Source organism: Ictidomys tridecemlineatus, chromosome 2 (assembly GCF_052094955.1).
Source record: "Ictidomys tridecemlineatus isolate mIctTri1 chromosome 2, mIctTri1.hap1, whole genome shotgun sequence".
Lineage (NCBI taxonomy): Eukaryota > Metazoa > Chordata > Mammalia > Rodentia > Sciuridae > Ictidomys > Ictidomys tridecemlineatus.
Window position 1 is genome coordinate 194,482,310 of NC_135478.1, and position 18,561 is coordinate 194,500,870.

The 18,561-nt window shown below is 34.8% G+C and overlaps 1 long non-coding RNA gene across 1 annotated transcript in view; it reads right to left on the reverse strand.

Annotated features, from left to right (window-relative positions):
* Positions 1–18,561, reverse strand: part of LOC110598790 (uncharacterized) — a 44,884-nt gene that overhangs the window by 14,043 nt on the left and 12,280 nt on the right. Inside the window, exon 4 of the long non-coding RNA XR_013435280.1 lies at positions 9,573–9,635. This is a non-coding gene — a long non-coding RNA (uncharacterized LOC110598790). The remainder of the gene's footprint in view (positions 1–9,572; positions 9,636–18,561) is intronic.

The following is an 18,561-nucleotide window of genomic DNA, read 5'->3' on the forward strand; positions in this document are numbered from 1 at the left end:
TTCTATCAGATGGAGAGTTTCTGATTTGATATCTAGCTCCTTGATCCACTTTGAGTTGACTTTTGTGCATGGTGAGAGAAAGGGATTCAGTTTCATTTTGTTGCATATGGATTTCCAGTTTTCCCAACACCATTTGTTGAAGATGCTATCCTTCCTCCATTGCATATTCTTAGCTCCTTTATCAAATATAAGATAGTTGTAACTTTGTGGATTAGTCTCTGTGTCCTCTATTCTGTACCATTGGTCCACCTGCCTGTTTTGGTACCAGTACCATGCTGTTTTTGTCACTATTGCTCTGTAGTATAGTTTGAAATCTGGTATCGCTATAGCGCCTGATTCACACTTCCTGCTTAGAATTGTTTTTGCTATTCTAGGTCTTTTATTTTTCCATATGAATTTCATGATTGCTTTGCCTGTTTATTATGTAGCTTTGCTGTGACATAGGTGGGGTACAATTATAGATAGGTTTAAATTTTTTTTTTCTTAAATTTGTTTGATTGTTTGCACCTTGGTTTTTGGCCCTCTTAGTGCCCATTCTTTAATCTTTTCCCCCACTAACAGCCACATTTTGCTGTTCTCTCTCTCTTTTTTTTTCTTCTGTTACCTTTAGTTATTTTTAAAATTTTCTTCCTTATGATTGATATCCACTACCTACTTCTTCTCTTGTGCTCACTTTTTAACTGTTTTGAAGTATTCCTTGCCTTCATATTCTATTTTCTTTTCATGTAAGGAACTTCAGTCCTTCAATATAATAGAATTATGTGGTTTATACAATTCCTACCCCATTTATATTGTTATGATTATTAATACTGTGGACAACATAATAGATGGCTGCTGTCTAATGCCTGATCTAATTCCCAGATATTTATCATCATTGCTGATGTTAAATGCTGACCACTCTATTCCTATATAGGTTGCAATTAGTGTTATAAATGTCAAAGTGGACATCAAATATTTATTTTAGGGCTATACATCTGTTGTTAATTAATGCTATTTCTGGCTTTCTTCTTTCTCAAAGAGGGGCTGGAAAATGATTTGGACACTTTACACTCACGGAGTAGAGACTCTGCTGCAGGGAAACACAACTCAGCTAAGTATCAGGAAATCTGCCCCTTTACACTATCCCCATATGAATGAGAATTGGGAAAACAAAAATTCCAAACCAATAACCAATCAGACTACATCCACTCATATGTCAAAAAGAGAGAGAACTCCAAGATCAAAAAATATAACTACACACAAAAGGACACACATATAAAAGAGGAAGGAAAATCCATCTCAATTAATACACAAATCCAAGAACTCTGAAAACATTGAAAAAACAGGCAAATAAATCTCCCCTCAAAACTCACAATCCACTCAAAAAGTTTCCCAGAGATTAGGAGGTGGATGAAATTCCAGAGATATATTAGGGCAAAAAGAAATCTGATTATTAAAATGTTCAATGAACTAAAAGATCTATGGAAGAAATTAAGAGAAAATACAGTAGATAAAAGACAATTCAGTAAAGAAATAGAGATATACAAAAAAAATCATCAGAATTCCTAGAAATGAAAGACACAATGAATCAAATTAAAAATTCATCTGAAAGCATTACCAGTGGATTAAATTGCATTGAAAATATTACTTCAAGCCATGAAGACAGAATTTCAGGTTTTGAAGAAAGGTTGTATGAACATGCATACGTAGTAAGCAATAATAGGAAAAATGCATGGGACAGCATCAAGAAAACAGACCACAGAGTCATTGGAATAGAATAGAACATGGAGATATAAGCTAAAGACATCAAAAACATTTTCAATGAGATAGTAACAGAAAACTTTCCCATATCAGAAATGAGAGAGACATCAACAAACAGAATACATAACAGACCCCAAATAGACAAGATCAGAAGGAAAACACTCTAAGACATATCAAAAATCAAAATACCTAAAAGAGAAAATAAGGAAAGAATATTAAAAGCTGCAACAGTTCACCAAAAAGGTTTACCTCTGATTTCTCAACTCAGATCTTAAAATCAAGGAGGACCTGGAAAAAGATATTCCAAGCTCTAAAAGAAGACAATCACCAGTCAAGATCACTAAGGTCTCTTTCAAATGAATGGGGAAATAAAAAATTTTTCTTGACAAGTACAAACTGAAAGCATTCATGACCACCAAGCCAGCACTACAATGAATACTCAAAGGTAAACTGCATACAGAAGAACCCCAAAAGAAACCCCAAAATTCCCAAGTAGATGAAGATAACTAGACATGCAATTGACTAAATGGAAATCAAGATAGAATTAAATATAGCAAACAGATCAAAATGGCAGGACACTATAAACCTATATCCATAACAACACAATGTAAACGGTCTCAACTTCCCAATTAAATATGGAAATATCCCTAGAGGCATACGAGCTATCCAAATAGAACCATGAAGATATAGAAATTTTAAACAGACCCAAAACAGGTAATTAAATTGAAGCATCTATTCAAAGCTTTCCACAAAAGAAATCCCAGGTTACATTTGCAGTTGAGATCTACCATACTTTTAAAGAATAACTATTGCCAATCCTTCTCAAATTATTGCATATAACAGAAAAGGAGGAGAACACTGGCAAATTTGTTCTAATGAAGTCAGTATCTCCTGATACCAAAAACACATCAAAAGAAAAAAATTTCAGATCAATATCCTTGGTGAACACACATGCAAAAATAAAGTATTGGCACACTACATCCCAAACAAATTAAGAAGATAGTGCACCATGAACAAGTGAGTTTCATCCAAGGGATGCAAGGTTGGCTCAACATATGCAAGTCAGTGAATGTAATTCGCCATATAAATAGAGCTCAGGACAAAAATCACTATATTACATGATTAGATGCAGAAAATATATTTGACAAAATCCTGCAATAGATCATTTTTATAACACTAGAGACACCTGGGATGGAAGGAATTACCTCAACATCATAAAGTATATATATAACAAAACAAAGGCCAACATCATACTGAATAGAGAAAAACTAAAATCATTTCTCTAAAAGCGGGGTCAAGAAATGCATGATCACTCTCACCACTACTATTCAATGTAGAACTTTAAACTCTAGCCAATGTAATCAGGTAAGAGAAGGAAATTAAAGGGATACAAAGAGGAATACATGAGCCCCTATGTAGAAGACCCCCAAAACTTCTAGATAAAAAATTAGCAAATAGTAGAATAAAAGATCAACACACAAAAAAATCAATCACTTTCCTTTACTTCAACAATAAATGTGCAGAAAAGGAAATTGGGAAAACTCTCCTATTAATAATAACTTCAAAAAAGTTAGGAATAAATCTAACCAAGACCTCTACATTGAAAACTACAGAAATATGCATACAGTTTTTAAAAAAGGTATTCATTTCTGACCACTAAGGGGAAGAACAGGAAGCTGCTTCAGAACAGCTCTGAGTGCCAGCCCCGTGGAGATGTCAGAGATAGAAGTTGCCCAAAGCCACCCACTTTGAGTAACTTGATCATTTCTTATTTTTTATTTCTGTGCACTTTGCTTTACAAAACTATGCTAACAGAACTCAAAGATGAGTGTAATTTCACATTGGTGCACTTTGATTTTTATGTAAATTGCATCCATAAGAAGCAATGACATCTCCACTCCTGAATTCCTGTGTACTCCCTGTCCAATTTAGCAACAGTCATGAGATGATTTGGGGTGGAGAGACTGCGTGGCAAGTGGTGAGGCACCCACCACTGCTGCAGGCACTCCCACCCCTGTCCACTGGCTCACCTCTTTCTTTGTTCCTTGCAAACAGTATCATAGAGATGATGCCTTAAATATAATTCCATAGAACATTCTGAGGTTTCCCATGCCTTCTTAGATGTGATTTCTCCAACAGCCACCAGCTGAAAGTCATGTCTACAATGGCTCAAGGGAAGAGAGTCTATCTACACTGCGTGGAGGAGAGTGAATCTGTCTTCACTAGGTCAAATCAAGTGAATGTTCTACACTGACTAAAGGAAAGTGTCCTATTCTGGCTAAAAGTGAGTGAATCTCTATCTAAATTGCAGAAGGGGGCACAGTGTAGTGCCATCTTTGGAAAGGATGGCTAGTGGGCCCCTGCCCTCACCCTGAGGCCCCTCATTTCTTTTAATCAGCCCATTTTTAAATCTTTGGAACAATAATCTTATTATACAATTTGGAACAATGATTTTTATTGTACAATCTCAGAAGAATGGGAGGACAGGTAGGAGCATGGCAGAGTGAAGTCTCTGATGTCTTGTGCAGGTGGGGGCAAAGGAGACTCAGGCCGTCCACTTTTTTTTTCTGGCTCAGTGCTCCACTTCATTGGAGCTACACCTTATGGATATGACATGTTTCTTCTCTCTGTCATTGGAGCCATTTTATTGCTGACACATAGCATGCAACAGCACAGTTGTTGGAAACAGGTAGCAATCCTCTTAGTCACTCACTTTTAGCCCTTTTTGTTGTCTTGGCATGGTCCTGGGGATGTGTGTTGGAGGAATTGCTGCTGCCTGTTCTGGCCCACCTAACCAGGGTCATCCAAGGTTTGTGCATGTGGAACACAGAGTCAGACTGACTATGCTGGGAGTGGAGAAGCATGGCAGGCAGGTTGACTCTTCTGGTACCCTTTTGCCATGCCTTTCTGGCCTCCTCAGATAGCTGATGCTCACAGGAAAAGGGAAAGGTGTGAAGGGCAGTCTAATTGTTACTTCTCTTTGGGAGGAGAGGGAAACTGGATAGATTCATAGGGTATGGATGAGGCATAACCCTTGGAGCCTCCAGCTTCCCCTGGAACATGCACCCTACTCCATGGCTTTTCTGTTGCTGGAGTAGTAGGCATGTAGGCATAACCACATCAAACTTTCTCTTGGCCAGAATCACCCAGGTTTTGTATGGATCAAACCCAAGGCAAAAAGTATTGTTATTGTTGTGGAGTATCCCCTGATACCAAAGACACATCAAAGGAAAATACAATTCAGACTAATATCCTAATGAACACAGTATTCACCCCCTCATTGTAGTGAAGCACTCCCCTGGGTCTTGGGGAGTGCTTCACTACAATGAGAAGGTGAATACCTCTCACCCTACCCCAGCCATGTGGTTCACAGTCAGTATTTTGAGGATGAGCCTTCATGCTTTGATGGGAACATAGTAAAGCATGTGGTACCTTGTGAGAACGCTACATCAGCAGCTCTTCTGTTGTGGTTCCCATAAATGGGTGGCTCCCTGTCAAGATAAAGAATGACACTTCGGCTCAAGATGTCCACTAGGGGCACCTCATACTCTTTCCACAGGACAATGTCATGGGCAAGGTATGGGAGAGTACCCCAGAACCTGTTCAGCTTCTACCCAGCTGTGAATTTGGTGCAAAGGCCAAAGTATATGAGTTTGAGGTTGCTCTGTTATCTGCCACCCTGCCTTCAGGTCTGGATGCACAATGCTGTTCTCATGGAAGTAGCCCACAGCACACACTATCTGCCTGAAAAGTCTCTGGGCTTTCTCCTTCTGCATGCTGCCATGTGTGATGTGCTGAAGTAGTTGTCATCCACCTGCATGCTCCATCATGATGTAGATGGTTTTGTGGGTCCCCATAACCTGAAATAACTGTTTCACACTGAGGGTGCTCCAGAGTCATCAACATGTTCAGTTCTGCACTACGTATGCAGGACCTATGGAAGGCTAGGCTCACCTAGCCAAATGTGCAATGCCCAATGGCCCTCAGGATCTCATAGTGGTTCGTGAAGCCTGTTTCATTGCAGGAGCTGGGTCCCTGCAACAGGGAAATTTGTTCTAACGAAGTCAGTATCCCCTCATACCAAAGGCACATCAAAGGAAAATAAAATTCAAACTAATATCCCTGATGAACACAGATGAAAAAATAAAATATTGGCACATCACATCCCAAACACTACTCTGACTACTCTGGCAATACATTCTTAGCAAGAGCAACAATTAAGGATACTAGCTTAAAAAAATCAAACCAAATCAAACCCAAAACAACAAATCAAAATAAAAAACTAGAACAAGACAAAAAAAAAAAGAAATCAAAAAACTAATATCTAAAGACCACAGCCACCAGCTGCTAATCACCAAACATACCATCTCAAAGTCTGACAAGTCACCACCAAGAGCTTTCTGTACTTGTGGACAAAAACTCAGCTACATGCAGCCTCAGTGAAGAGCATACTCTTCTTGGTGGGTATGGTCTTGACAATTCCCAATACCCAGTAATCCAATAAATTTCCACTTGATCCACTTCTTAAAGATTCCACCAGTCAACATCACCACACTGAGGAATGATCTTCCAATATATGAACACTTGGTGAGTGGGCAATGTTGTATCCAAAGCACAATAACACTATTTCCTTATTACACTGATGATGTCTCCTCAGTTTAAAGTTATTAATATTCCATTTAATACTTAATATTGAAAAACTGTATATTCTTTTCTTCTTCAATATTTTTACAAAGTTATGAAATTTATTAATAATTTCAAGTAACCTACTCTTCTTCTCATTGATTTCTTCCAGTGTTTCTATTTTCAATATGATTAATCTCTACTCTTATCTTTATTAAATTATTTCTTCTGCTTGATTTTGGCTTATTTGCCCTCCAACCACTCACCTCCATTCATCAAGATTTCATAGGTGGTAAAATGTTTATTAATTTGTGCCTATTCATCATTTCTATTATATTTTTAATGCTATCAATTTCCAAGTACTATTTTAGATGTATTCTACAAATTTTTAAATGCTTTATTTCACAAGGTTCGATGTATATTTTATTTCCGTTTAAACTTCCTGGACACACAGATTATTTAGAAGTGTGCTTATCTTCCAACATTTTAGAGATTTCCTTCATCATACTATTTTCTAGTTTGACTCCTTTGTGGTGAGAAACACTCTGAGTGTAATTTTAATTTTTTAAAAAATTGATAATTTTGTTTTCTGGCATAGGGTATGGTTTGTATTGCCTTAGGTGCTTTGGGCAAATTACAAGAATTTTTATTCTTTTATTGGCTAAGTGAATTATATCTCTTGTATTTTTTTCTTAGAAAATGTTAAGTTCTCCTACTTCTTCACTCTTTTCTGCCTAGTTGGATGATCATTTGTTGAAACACTTATTTATTCTCAAAATCTAATGCTTTAATCACTCTCTTTTTACCTCTAATCTTACCCAAGAAAAATAAATAAATAGGTAGATATAGAAATCACAACAATATCAAAGTTATCTGTACACAATAGGAGCATAAAACTGGATCATTCAATAATGTGATAGTAGTCTCAGGTCTCACACTGACTTGTCCATCTCACTTGACTACCAGATTCTTAAAAGTACTTACATTGATCCCCTCAGATTTACATGTTCTTTTTGTTTGTTTGTTTGTTTGTTTGTTTCCCCTTTGGATGATTTTTCTAGATCTATTCTTGCTTCTTACTGAAAATTCTGGTATTACCTGTTCCTCAATCTGACCTAAACCTTAGAGTCACTCTTGTGTTATCTGCCAGGTCAAGATTATCCAGACATTTTTCTCAGTCAGGAGCAGCTGACACCAAGGTTTTCAATTTTATTTATCATGTCTCATTTCTGTGCACTTTACTTCTGTCCCACCAGCATGATATGTCCTTCAGAGCTCTCAGCTTCTTTGTAAATTCTCCAGAAGAGGATAAACCATGGCCTCTAAGGTTCACCATCCTATCACAAATAGAATTGTTCTACATCTGTCTTTGAGATATGAAGAAGGAGGAAAATATGGTTGAGACAATCTACTTTTATGCAAAGTATTCTCACACTAAACAGCATTAAGGACCACCACTGATCTTCATTAGTATTTTTTTCTATTTTCCAACCTCGAATGGGCCTTCAAGATAGATTTTTGATATATTTACTCATATTCCATTCTTTCTGTGCCTGTATACAACCCATGGACTCTACAGAATCATCTTTCTCTCCTCTCTTCACAAAATTTTGCCCCTTACTTCTCTGAGAAATGTGCATTCAGGCACTGGAAATTGAATCAACTTGACTTTTATTAGTCAAGGAAACCAGCTTTCTGCTCTTTATACACCGTCTCCCTTGCCCAGAGAAACACATGTGCTTTCTTATTCTTAAAATGTCTAAACCAGAGCCTCCTCCCAGTCTCCTCCAAGCATCTATTTCCCTCTTTTATTTTCAATCATTTTTTTCTTCTCATCTACTTCTTTTCCACAAATCTTTCAACTAGACCCACCCCAAACTCCTTCAACTCTACTTTCCCTCAGGCTACTAATTCATCTCTACTCTCACCATCAAACAAATGACCAATGGGGCCTATGCTCACTACCCCACTTCCTTAATAGATGCTTATTTTACAATTTAAAGAACATAGAAAATGGGAAGACTTCCCATGATCTTGGATACTCTGAATTAATAGTGACAAAATGGCCATGCTGCCCAATATATCTTCATGAATTTGGTTGCCTTTGCCATTGGCCCTATGTCTAAGTTGCTCTTCCAAGTGACCCTCAGGAACCTTGAATTCACAAGTCTCTTCTCAATACTCATCCACCTCTCTCTTGAAGTAAACATCTTTCTAGTTAATTCATAATCTCCCTAGAATATCCCACTTGCTTTGAATCTGCATACATTCTGGTGAAAAATCCACTGTCATTTGAATTTATTTTCTCCTACAAGTAGAATTTCTCACTGCTTTCAAGATATTTTAATTCTGTCTTTAGTCCTAACTGCTTATCATATCACCTTTATCAGAGTTTTTAAAAACATCCTTGTCAGAAAATTCTAGCATGTCTGTTTATCAATTTGACTTTTCCATTGATATCCTGAAAAAGAAACAGAAAAGTTTCCTTACTCACAATGACTCCCTCCCTGCCCCCAGCCCCCCAAAAACTACAGAGACATAACTCTAAGCAAGAATATGTAAGTCCTCTATAATGAAAACTATAGAACACTGAAGGAAAAATTTGAAGAAGAACATACAAAATGGTAAGACTTACCATGAACTTGGATACTCAGAATTAGTAGTGACAAAATGGCCATGCTGCCCAAATATTATACAGTTTCAATGCAATGCCCATTGGATTCAGGAACCCTGAATCCACAAGTCTCTTCTCAATACTCATCTTCCTAATTAAATGTCTTCATAGTTAAACTATGATTTCCCTAGAATATCCTACTTGGGATATAGAGTTTCAATGCAATGCCCATTAAAATATTAATGACATTCTTCACAGAACTAGAAAAACACTTATAAAATTCATTTGAAATAATAAGAAACCCAGACTAGCCAAAGCAATCCTGAACAAGAAGAGTAATAATCAAGGCATCACAATATCTGACCTCAAATTATGCTAGAGATATAATAACAAAAACAGCATGCTATTATTAAAAACATAGATGAAGATCAATGAAATATAAGACACAGATAAAAAGCCACATAGATATTGTCATCTGATACTCAACAAACTTGCCAAAAACATACATTGGAAAATAGAAATCCTGTTTAACACATGGTGCTGGGAAAAGTTGATATCCACATATATAAGAATGAATTGACCACTATTACTTTACCTGTACACATGTTGACTCAAAGTGGATCATAGACTAGGAAGTAGACCAGAAACTCTGCAACTGCTGAAAGAAAATGGAAGCTCACTTAATAAATGGCAAAAGAACAAAAGACATTATCTAAGGAAATACAAATGACCTATATATATGAAGTACAAAGAAGGAAGTTTATTGGAATATAATCCTACCTTAAAAAGAAAACAAGATTCCAAAGAAACAACCCAACTGTATTTCTCAAAGAACTATATAAAGAATAGAGGAAGGCCAAATTTAAGAGAATCAAATATATGACAAAGATAATAACAGAAATACATTAACTAGGAAATTAGGAAAAAATCAAAGAGAATAATATGAAAATTAAGGATTTCAATGGAGAAATATTTAAAAATAAGGAAGTATGAAGGAGAAGAAAACAATAACTGAAACAACCAGGAAGATATAACTAATATATATATATACACACACATACACACACACACACACCATCACAATGCCTAAGTAAATGTATAAAGCAAATTATAGCTGAGAGGACATAGGGCAACATGAGAGAAGTTCCTGCTTGAGTGGGATTAGTGCCATTGTAATGGAGGTCTGAGAGAGACCACTCACTTTCTGCTAAATGAGGACATAGTAAAAATGTGCATTATGTGAACAAGAAACCAGATGCACGATTTTGCAGGGCCTTGATCTGGGACATACCAGATTCCAGAATTATATGAAGTGAATTTCTATTGTTTACAAGAGACCTGATTATTCCATATAGGAGAACAAATGTACTAAGAAAATTTTATTCCTCTATTCCTCCTTTCAGCTATAATTTGCTTTTTATATTTACTTAGGTGCTATGATATTGGGTGTGTATATATTTATAATTGTTATATCTTCCTGTTTGTTTCAGCTATTGTTTTCTTCAACTTCCCACTTTATGTTTTTCATTTTTAAAATATTTCTTCATTGAATCCTTATTCTTTTTGATAGTCTTCTCTTTATCTATTTACACACTATAATAATTATTTTGATCTTTTGTTTGGGCAAGTCTGCTTCATCTCTACACAATTCTCCATTTTCCTCCCTTTGCTGTTTGAGTTGATGCTTGCACATTAGTTAAATGGACACCTCTCCTAGTTTTCACAGATCAGCTTACCAAATAGGCCCAGCCAGATATTCTGGGAACCTTGTTTTAATTATTTTCCTTCTCCAGGTTGAATCTAAGAGATGTTTTTAATCTGCTCACTCTGTGCTATACTGAAGAAAGGAGCTATGGAATCCACCAGTCTAAGCTAGTCTTCTCTAGCCTAGCCATGGGAGCTTTGGATAGATTATTTTCTCTCACTGGGACAAAATGAGAGATGAGCTTTTTGGTCTATTGAATACTGTTAGGAGGGGAGGAGCTACAGCATCTACCAGTCTAACCACCATATCCATCCTCCTCCAGGAAGTTAACCTTTGCAAGCATGACAAAGCTTCAAGATGGCAAAAAAGAAGTAAATCCTCCAAGAAGTCACCTCAAAATAATGTATGAGTAAGTCAATTCTCTCTCTTCCCTAGGAAAAGCTAGACGTTAAGGGGTCTTTTCCTAATCATCCTTTGGTTTGCTGTAGGGATTCTAGTGAGAGTGTCCCAAATCACCCTCTTAGTACTGATGAGTATCACCCTGTCAGTACTGATGAGTCAAGTATTATATTTGCTGGAGGTGAAGAAGTCTTTTAGTTACTTTCTGTATTTCTTTTTTTAAAAATATTTATTTATTTATTTGTTTTCGGGGCACACAACCTCTTTGTTTCTATGTGATGCTCAGGATCGAACATAGGCCGCATGCATGCCAGGTGAGTGCGCTACCTTGAGCCACATCCCCTGCCCCCAACTTCTGTATTTCTCATAGAGGAAATTTGCCCGTGAATTATCAGTGAATTGGTGATTTTGTGATGGCAAAGAAAGCCAAAAACTTCCTACTTTGCTCTCTTGTTGATGTTATTCTCCTGAAGTAGTTTAAATAGATAATTATTGTGAGATATAAGTCTAGAAAGCTGATTGTCAACATATGCATGTAAGTTTGTGTATTTGTATGCAAGTATACTTGTATTTTTATATACATGTGCATGCATGTGGATGTGGTGTATGTTTATATATGTGCATGAATATACACAAGTGTAGTACTTTTTCATCAATGGATTATTTATGTAGTTTTCTCAAAGCATTTTGATTACTTTGGCTTTACAGTTATTCAATTATTATTTTGTTATAATTCCTTTGTATTGACTCTCAACAACACTCTTGTTTTTCTGTATTTGTGTGGCAAAATTATTAACACTATTTAAATGTAATCTTCTCCATGTCTGCTTCCATTAGGATAAACATAGTTGAATAAAATGCATAGCTAATTTGTGCTCTCACCACAAATTTGTAGCCATCAATGTCTTTCTCATTAAAGCTTTAACATTACCACTATTTTCTCATAGATTAGCCAATGTATCATTTACTTATATCACAGTACCTTTCCTTATCTTCTCTTCTCAAATCCTCATTATCTTCTTCTTTGCCTACTCTTTCAGTTGAAATTCTTGCTTCTTACTTCACAAGAAAAACTGAATAAATAAGAATATATCTCCCACATTCCCACCCCCAGATTATCTATCATTATCCTCTGTATATTCCTACTCTTTCCCTCTTCTCTTTGGCATAAATGAATGATCCATGCTTTTAAGTCAATCATTCCCCTTCTGCATTTCATTCTGTTGTCTTTTGACTACTCAAAATATTGCACCTGCAGTTGTGCCCTTTGATTATCAACATTTGTATCTTCGAATGGTCAAAATTATCAGTATAGAATCATATTGTTATTTTCCTGGAATTAAAATATTTTAAATGACTTTACTTATTTTATCATTTACTGTTGAATGTTTTCCTTTTCTTTGTAGCAAAATTACTCAAAATCATTGTCTATTATTTTGATTTCCAATTCCTTTTCCCCATTCCTTCTCTTTAGAAGTGTCCTCTAAAGTTGCATTTATTGAGGACACTTGGTTTCTAAATTAAATGTTTCTCAGCAACTGATTTATGAGTGAATTAATTACATCTTTAATTTGAATCATATTCTTCACTTGGCTTCCAGGACAACACATTCTCTTGACTTTATTCCTATTTCTCTGACCCATACTTTTTACTTTTCCTTGTTGACTCCTCCTATTCACAATAACCTCTTAATGTTGAAACATGACAGAATTTTTTCATTCTCTTTATTCACTGCATTGAATGATTCATGAGTCACATGTATAGAAGTACCATCAGTACTCCAACCACTTCCCAATTTACACCTCCAATCTGGACCTCATTTCCAAACCCCAGACTCAAATATCTATCTACTTGACATCTCCATTGTAAATATTCAGCTCAAATATATCATATGCAATATTCAACTCTTACAATATCAGTCTTTCTCATTTTCATTTAAAAACATTTTAGTGATACAAATCTTCACTATAGTCTACAAGATTCTGCAAGGTCAGCTTTTGTAACATAACTCGTTATCTTTACGTGATCTTCTTCTACTACTTCCCTGTTATCTCAATGGTCTAGACACTAGGTGGTTTATTGTTCCTTCACTACACCAGGACATTTCTAGCATAGAAAATTGATGCCTCACATAATGCTGTTAAGCTATTTCTTCCCATGTGGTCATCTGCTGAATTCACTCACCTCCTTATAATATTTGTTCTATTATTAACTTGTAGTTGAGGCATCCCTTAACCAGTCTTTAATAATTGAACATTTACCCATGAACTATGTGTATTGTTGGATCTTGAATGTTACCACATAGCTTATGTGTTGAAAGCATGGTGCACAAGGAAGGTTCAGGGAGAAGCACTTAGACAATGATTGGATCATCACGGCCCTGACCCTTATGAAGAGCTTCTGGGAGCTGATTGGACTACTGGGAGGTGGGATGTCACTGGAGGAAGTAAGTCACTGGGGCTATGCTCTGGAAGAAGGGTTGATTTTTTTTTTCTTGGTGGCTCCTTCCTCTTTCTTTCTCTGCTTTCTGGTTGCCATGAACTAAGCAGTTTCCCTCATCACATGTGTATACCAATGTTTGCTAATTTTGTAATGAAATTTGAAGGAACTGTAGTACTTTTAAAAACTGGAGTAATTGGTATACAATTTCAATCAATCCTATATAAACTCATATTCTGTATTACCAATTATAATATTTGGAATATTGAAATTAAACTCATTTACTATTATGTTTGTGCATATGTATTTATATATCATATATACAACTTGCTTAAATTAGAAGGCATATACTTATATTTTTATTTTTACTTTTAAGACTTAATGAGTACTTAAGATTTACATCTGATCAAACCTTTGCAAAATGCATCTAGGTTGCTAAGCAGCAATGATTGAAAAAAAGACAGTTATGAAGAAACATATGAAAGACTGAAGGAAGGAAAGAAGAATTTATTTAGCTACAAAACAAAGGGTTTGATTAAATAAATGATTGCCTGAAAAATGAAGAATGGGTTCTTTAAAAATTCTTTACTGAAATACAGTGTATTTCATTTTGGAGCATATTCTTTTTACACATGCATTGAGTTTTGTAACTACCACAACAGATAGAAGGATTTCTAGTATTTTTTTAACAAAATGGAAGAAGCTATTAATAACTAAAAGCAGCATAAAGAAGGAATGAAAGAAATAATATTGTATATTAGAATTGCTCAAAATCAAATAAAAAGTGGTTTTGAGTATCAAAGTCATCTAAAATGTCTCTTACAATCTTAGAAACATAGATAAATACCCTTTCAAAATGTAAATATATATATGTTATTTTAAAATAGGTAACTTTGTTATTTTTATTTTTTATTTTAGTGCAATGAAATATACATAATATTGGCTTTCGTATTGACTTATTCGTAAGTGCTTATAACATAGCTTTCTCATTCCAATAGCTAGTACTACTTCCTTTCCTTTCTTCTCCCCTCGCCGGATCCCCTCTCTCTACTTTATTGGTCTTCTTCTGTTTATTTATTATTAATTGATACATTTATAGTTATATGTAAAATTGGAATACCTGAGATATATTCATACATGGAGATAGCCTTAGTTTGTCATCTTTATTGACTTCATTCCTCAGTTCTTCTACTTTGCCTCCCTTCTTCCTTTTTGGTACTCCACTTCTAACTGATCTCCCTTCTATTTTGACAACATCCCTTTTTTATTCCCTTTTATCTCTTTAGTTTTCACACATCAGAAAGAATATTAGGCCCTTGACTTTCTGTGTCTTCCTTATTTTACTTAGGATAATATTCTCCAGTTCCATCCATTTACCAACAAATGCCATAATTTCATTCTTTTATAAGGCTGAAAAGAACACTGTTGTGGATATACAACATATTTTCTTTACCCATTCATCTATTTATGGGCATGTAGGCTAGTTCTATAATTGTGTTACTGTGGATTGTGTTGGTATAAACATTAGTATACATCAATCACTATAGTATGCTGATTTTAATTCTTTTTATTAATTTTAATTCTCATAAATACCCAGGAGAGGGATAGCAGGGTCGTATTGTGGATCCATAGTCTTTTAAGAAAAGCAGTATTGCTCTCTAAAGTACTTATGCTAATTTTCAGCTACCCCAACTTGTACATGTGTATCTTTTTTTAACTTTCTTGCCTTCAATTATCATTATTTATATTCATGATGATTGTCATTCTACTTGGGTTGAGATAAAAATCTCAGTGTAGTTTTGATTTTAGCTTCCCGCTTGCTCAGGAGGTTGAACAATTTTCTTATGTCTGTTGGCTATTTGCATTTCTTTTTGAGAAACATATCTTTATATCTTTCACCAATTTATTGAGTAGGTTAATAATTTTTCTTGGTGCTTTTTAAAAAGTTCCTTATATATTCTGATTATTAATGCACTGTTTGAAGTGTATCTTTTAAAATGAATGAAATCTTCCTTATGCTTCTTCTTTAGAGGTTTGGCATGTATTCTAAGGCTGATTGAAAAAACTCTTATTTTTTTAATGGAAATAATGAGATTTTTCTTTCTCCAGAACTTCTTTACCTTGATAATATAAACATTCTTAGCTTTTAGTTCTCCAAACATAACTTTCTTTTTAGTTTCATGTGAATGATTTTGGATCTCTGTCCTCTCAACCATCTCAGCCTGACTTCTCTTCTGAAAACAGTGAATCAACATTTTTAGTTATTATTATGATTTTTTTTACCATACACTGTTTCTATTTGTACTTCATGTTTAACATATACCTGAAACCATGTTTAACATATACCTGAAACATACCATGTACAACTCAAACCAGTTCAACATCTGAGAGCCTTATTTGACCTTTATTCTCTCTTGTTTTTTTTCTATTCAGTAAGATTTATGTCTACTATGATTTTACATTGTATTCCCTCTTTTTCATTTTTCAGGGCTATTCACTCGCTTAGAGTTATGTAGTATTATATTAACTTCTTCATCTTCTGGCTTTATTCTTTCAATCCAAACAACATTTTATTGTCAGATTAATCTTTCTAAAACATTTGTTATATCACATATGGTACTTGATTGTCCCCCTCCTCCCCCACTTCACTGAATAAATTATAAACTCCTAATCAGAAGATGAGAACTAACTATCTGATTTTTCTCCTAACGTGTTTCTGGAATTCAGCAAGGGAACAATATTTCTGTTTCAATATTAATCTCCTCCATATTTTATCCTCTGTCTGTTCTACATAGATCTCCATTTTACACAGCTTTTCTAACTGGTAGAATTCTTGATTATTTCCTTTATTCTTCTGTTTGTAATTTTCAAATTAAAAGTAATGTGGTGACAGATTTAAAGCTAATATAGAAGCATAAAAATAAGCTTAAAACTGAAATAGATCCTCAGAGAAGTTAAGCATGGTTTGAACTACTGTCTGGTGGGGATTTGTGAGAACAGGTGGAGAGAAATGGTTAAATGATAATATTTGGAAATTCCTCTCTCACTTTATAATCAGTGATGTTAAATTATACATTTCAAGTCTTTTACAGGATAATACTTGTCTTCAAATGATCTGCACTCAATACTAGATACTTAATGTTATTTTCTTGAAGAGTTCATTTTCTCCCCCCTGCTTTGTTGTCTGTGAGATATTTCCTTCTCTTTTGATTATCCAGACTCCTTGCTTCTTCTTTTTTCCTTTTTGACCATACATGTTCTAATGTCTTCTCCCTGAATTTCTCTTAACTTGCTTAATTTTGAATAAAATTATGTTCAAAATACTATAAGATTCAGCCAAATCAAATTTGTGTATCATAGACCCAAGACGTTTTTTCCTAAAAGAGTTAAACACTGTTCTTAGAATTTGAAAGCAAAATAGAAAATAGCATAAAAATCTTGTGCAAATGCTACAATAAGTGATTTTTCTGCCTATGTAATACCTTGAAAATGGGAGAAGTAAATGCACAGGACTAAAATTGCATGTAGTAAGAATCTCTGTCACATCTTTTCCCAACCTCCATTAAAATAGACACTAAAACTCAAACAAATGTCATCTAAGACTGATTATATATCTATTACTATAATTTTAAAAGAATTTCTTCAAACAAATAGAATTGAATTGAAAGAAACACTGGCAGTTCACACATCTTGGCTTCTTTGAAACAGAATAAAATGGCTCCTTCTCTAGATCTTGTCTGTAATCTAGCTCAGAAACATAATTTTTGGATGCATTATAAGACTGTATTTTGTAAAACCACCAAGATAAGTGATTACAATTTATCCATCTTCTCTATTAGCATCTGTCCTTCTATAACAATTCAAAAGCTTCAATTTCCAGGGATCAAGTAAGCAAGATATGGAGTTACTAATTAAAGTATAACTGGAACTGAGGATAATAAAATATACTTATGTGTAATGTGTAGGGAAATCTTAAAAATTTTCTCTGCATTTTTTAAAAAAATTAAAATTAAACACATTAAAAATATCTAATATGGGTCTGGGGATGTGGCTTAAGCGGTAGTGCGCTCACCTGGCATGTGTGTGGCCTGGGTTGGATCCTCAGCACCACATACAAACAAAGATGTTGTGTCCGCCGAAAACTAAAAAATAAATATTAAAAAATTCTCTCTCTCTCTCTCTCTTAAAAAATATCTAATATGAAGGACCACTCTATATTGCTTCTTGTTTATGTAGAGGAGGTAGAATCGTATTGGAATAAGCTAATAAGATGTTCACCACAGGATGCTTAAAGGAATTGAGGCTAAAAGATGAGCAGAGAGTGATGTTAAATTGTCTGCAGTGCCAGAAGAGAAAAAGAATCAATGAATTGCGGCTCTTGTATTTTCTTTTGGTTCATGACACAAGAAGTTCATGACTTCAAAATTCTTTCCTTCAGGGGTGAAGAGGCTTATAGCATGTCCATTAGTCAATCGTTATTTTACAGGACTGAAAATTTGCCAAGGAATGTTTTCTAGGAGAACAGAAGGGCTTAGATCATGTCATATTGTTACCGCATTTCTGAAAAGGAAGGTATGAAAAACATGACAATCAGCCTTTGACGGGTCAGATCTTTGAGTAGTGCTCTGCTCTCTCCTTTCCCTTGTGTACTAGAATAGGGTTTGCTTTGGACTTATCCCTTTACCAAAGTTATTACTTGAACACGTGCATCTCTTTGGCTCATTTATCCTTAAGGTACATTCATATCATCTCCATTATTATTTTAGTGCTCTATCTTACTTAGAAGATAGTTAATATAAAGAAAACATTTTGTCACTATGGATTTCAGTTTCTTATTTGTGTACTTAGATATTCTCAAATTTCACATAGTCTGATTTATCAACACTTGTTATAGGGTTATTTTTGTGGGCTCTATTTAAGAAACATATAAAAATCATGAAGATTATTTCCTTCATTATCTCTCTAAAGCTCAATATTTTGTTTCTTCTCATTCAGTTGTATAATCCACTGGGAAATATTTACTTTTAACCTCTTGAGGTAG